The following is a 4,693-nucleotide window of genomic DNA, read 5'->3' as shown; positions in this document are numbered from 1 at the left end:
AATTGTTTTAAATATTAGCATACTACTAGGTACTATTACCATATCATTTATGTATACATACATACATTCATAAAACCATACAAATCATAATAACATACACATATGTGCAGTGATTTTACAAAATTTACTGTCTTTATTCCATTATTCATCTCTTACAGGTTACTTATTGTACATTATCAGAAGCAATTGAAATCAACCTGATGCCTGAGATATATTATGTACCTATTTCTATAGCAATTTTAATGCTACTAAATGTACTTCCATGAAAACAGGACACAAATACTATTGAAATCTTTATGTTATGCATGAGAAAAGAAACTGAAAATTATGTAATTGATTAACTACCAATGGTTTCACAGTGAGTGGGCAAATTGGAATTTTGACCCAATTACTGAACTAGGATTCTCTCTATAGCAACTAGTAAACTCTACATAGACGAGCAAAGTATTTACAGATTATTCTAAAGTCTCATAAAACCACTAATTATGACAGTGATGATGAAGACATGACTTTAAGGCCTAGGATTATTATTAAACTTTTCAGGTCCATTGAAAGACAGATTGTTTTTAATTTTTTAATTAATTTTAATTAAATAAAAAACAATCTTATGTTACATGCCAACCCAAGTTTTCTCTCCCTTCCATCCTCCCACTCCCCCTAGCAATCCCCACACCCCACCCCCACACACTCCTCAGAGAGAGTGAGGCCTCCCATTGGGGATCACCAAAATCTGTCACATCATTTTTTTGGAAGGACCTCCCAAAGTCCATTCATGAACTAGAGATAAATAGTGGTTCCAGTGACAGAGGTGGGTTTTATAATTGCTATTTTTTCTTTATCTTTGGTTTTTATTTGGATAAGTAAATTACAGAAATGGTAATAATGGGATGCCTGCTGAACATTAAATGAGAGGTAAACTACTTAATTATGACCCTGTTTTTCTAATATCTTGTTTTTAAATAGTAGGGTAATAAAATCTTGTTAAGTGGTGTGTAACCAATTGATGTTATATTTAATAGTGCAAACTTGTTTTTTTCTTGGTCACATGATAAAACAATGAACTTCAATTTTTGGTTTGTTTTGTTTTGAAAAGTTAATATACATCAACCATCATGTACATTCCCTGATTGTTCTGTGACTTGCTTGAAAAGTAGACTGACCTTGAACTCACAAAGACTCAACTGTCTGTGCCTTCTGAGTGCTGGGATTAAAGCAATGCACCACTGCCTGAACTGTGTTTTGCAGATTATTAGGAAATGATTTTAAGTGTTACATTTCTTTCCTAGAAATGAAAACAAATTCTTACACAAATATTTTGTAGTTGAAATTTTACTTTATATGGCAATTACCAGAACTTAACAAAGTATATTTTCTGTTGTTATTATGGCACTTAAACATAAAAGAAACATATTTCTTTTATTAATTCAAAAACAACAAAGAGACAACTTTCTCAAGAGGAAGATTTGAAAAATTTTATATAGGTAATTCACTTTCAAGGAGACAGATTTTAGCTCCCTACTGCTTCAGTGAGAGCTTCACCTGTGACTTCCTTTTCAAAAGCAGACTCTACAAAAGTTGAATTAGCGGGGAAGTTACTGTGAAATGAAGAAATTCTGAACAAACACACCTCAGCTCTGACATTAAAGGTCAGAAGTGAGAGCAATAAAACCATGTTCATAGAGTCTATCCTAGATATATATGACAAAAGAATAGTAGTAATTCCTTCATAGGATATTCCTCCCCCAAATGCATACCATCTGCCTGACCATGAATACATAATTTTTAAAGGTCATTTTGGAACGTTATAAAAAAAATACCCGCCTAATACTCCTAACCATAGTCCAGGTCATCAGAAACAGGAACGTTTGGAAACTGATAAGTAACACTAAGCACAATGATTCAATGGCATGTCAATGTGATGTCCCACTTACAGTCAGGCATAGAAGGTGAGTAGAGCTAATAATATGAATATATGATTGACAAATTAATGATAGATTGGAAGTATTATGTCATAAATCATAATGAATGTACTATAATAAGGCTAAATATTAACAACAGGAAAAATTCCCCATGGAATGCAAAGTGAGTCAATACAGATATTGCAATTTTTCTGTGTTGTTGAACACTGAAAGTTTTCTGCTCTATGTAGAATATAGTTGGAATTTTGATGGGAATGCTGAATCCATAGATTGTTTTCAACAGCACTGCCATGAGACAGGCTTTCTCACTTTCTAATGGCTTCCTTCATTGTAGAATATTTGTCTAGCTATGCAAAAATTCACTGCATGTGTTTAGCTATGTAAAGATGTGTTGCATTTGTTTAATTATATAAAGACGTGTTGACATTTTACCTTGCCTGCTTAAGGCAACTGATTGGTCTAATGAAATGTTGAATGGCCAATAGTGAGGCAAGAGTTATAGGTGGGAATTTGGGACAAGATGAGTGAGTAGAAGGAACTATTTTGACTTGAAAGAGAAAGTAAAGGAGATGACAGGGAGATGCTGGGAGCCAGACAGACAGACATGGGGGAAGCAGGAAAGTGGGACATACATAATAAAAGAAATGTAAAATTCCATGAGGCGAAATGTAGATGAATAGAAATGGATAAATTAAGCTGAAATAGCTAGTGGGACAAGCCTAAGTTAAGGGAGAGCTTTAATACTGATAATATATCTTTGTGGCTTTATTTGTGAAGCTGGTTGGTAGCTCAAAGGAAATGACAAATATATTCTTTAATGTCTTTCTTGAGCGTTTTGCATGTTTATTCTAGAGATCTGTCATCTCTTGCTTATATTAATTTCTAGGCATTTGCAAGGTAACATAAATGTGACTTTATTATTCATTTATTTCTGAACAAGTTTGTTATTGGGGTATAGAAAGGATAATAGTTTCTGTCGGATTTTCTACCAGCTAACTCTGTAGAAGAGCTTCATGGATCTAAAATGTTCCTGGATTAGTTTTACACTCTAGTCCAGCATTGTGCGATCTTCCAAAGAGGGAACATTCTGCATACAACTATGAAAAATGTCTTAAACTTCATATGGAAGCACAAATACTTTGAGAAGCCAGAATGATCCTAAGCAAAAAGAGTAATAATGGAGTAGTCACGTGAGGCTCTCAGAATACACTGAGAAGCCACAGTAAACTCTCTGTGGGTTCTGTCACAGGCACAGACTTGTACGTCACTTGAGTGGGTTATCAAGAAGTAAATGGACAGTTATAGACAACTCATTGTAGGTAAAGGTGATCAAAACATATATTGGGGAGAAGGAGTAGCTTTTTCTAAAAAACAGTGTTGGGGAAACTGAATATTGAGTACTGCATTAATGAAACTTGGTATCTTTATTTAACTCTGCAAATAAAAATAATTCAAACTGGAATAAACACATTAATGTAAAACGTGAAACAATGAAACTGTTAAAAGGCAGCTTAGGTGGAAATGCTTCAAAGTAATTTTGAGAAGTGCAGCACATGCAATGACTTACATGTAAAGAACTCTAGTCACACAGGAAGAATAACAATTAACAAGTGGGGTTCAGGAAATTACAAAACTTAGGTACAGAAAGCACAGTCATGAGAGCATAAAGAGAAATGGGTGCAACACAGTTGGCAGCTGTCTATCAGTAAGGAGATTATCATCTAAAGTACAGAAAAAAACTGAAAAAGTTAATGTCTCAAATACCAAAAGTAATTCAATCAATAAAATAATTACATAGAAAGAGTTCTCAAAAGAATTTAAATGGTAACATGCCTTTAAAAATGTTCAGCATCCTTACTTGTCATGGAGGAAGTGAAAATTAAAACAAATTAGAGATTCAATCTTGTCAAAGTGAGAATGTCTATCATCAAGAAAATGAATGAAAAAACTATGGCCAGGATTCAGAGAAATAAAAGCCCACATTTACTGATAATGGCAGTGTAAACTGGTACAGCTATTCAAGGAATCTGTATGAAAATCTCTCATAAAAACTAAAACTTGAAGGCTTAGTGCTGTTCTTCCAGAGGAATTGGGTTCAATTCCAAGCACCCACATGGAAGCACACAGCTGTATGTAACTCCTCTTCCAGGGAATCTGATTTCTCCAAACATTCTTGCAGACAAAACACCAATGAAATGAATTAAGTAAAAAACAAAAAAAGAATAACAAACTTGTTTAACAACACTAAAATTCAATCTACCATATAGCCTAGCCTTTGTAGTTGATGATGCATCCCGGGAAGAATGAAATCCAGTACGTTAGAGAAAAGCCTGCACTATTTACCCAAGCCAAAACGTAAAACTATACTAGGTGTCTATCAATATTGTGGCACATATTCGCAAGTGAATTTTAATAAACTGTAAAGCAAACTGAAAGAATGACATTTTATGAAAATCAGTGGGCTACAAATTACTATGATGAAGAAACGAGACAGATTAAGAAAGGCAAATACAACCTGCTTTCACTAATATGTGGTATCAATATTTAAAGTATGTGTGTGTGTGTGTGCGTGCATGTGTGTGTGCACGATTGCCACACACTAGCATATGCATACATGCACATAGATTACTGAAGCAGCCAATATGTGGAACGGGTGAGAGAGAGCCTAATGTACATAACCTGAAAAACAGAAGGTAGACTGTTCATTTGAGGCCAGGGAACCAGCCAGCAAGAGTGGGACCAAGGTCAAGGGGGGAAAGCCTGGGTCAGGATAA

The sequence above is a fragment of the Mesocricetus auratus genome, unplaced genomic scaffold, assembly GCF_017639785.1.
Source record: "Mesocricetus auratus isolate SY011 unplaced genomic scaffold, BCM_Maur_2.0 Super-Scaffold_100040, whole genome shotgun sequence".
NCBI classification, from domain to species: Eukaryota; Metazoa; Chordata; class Mammalia; order Rodentia; family Cricetidae; genus Mesocricetus; species Mesocricetus auratus.
The sequence above is the reverse complement of the archived record's forward strand: the minus strand, read 5'-3'. Positions refer to the sequence as shown.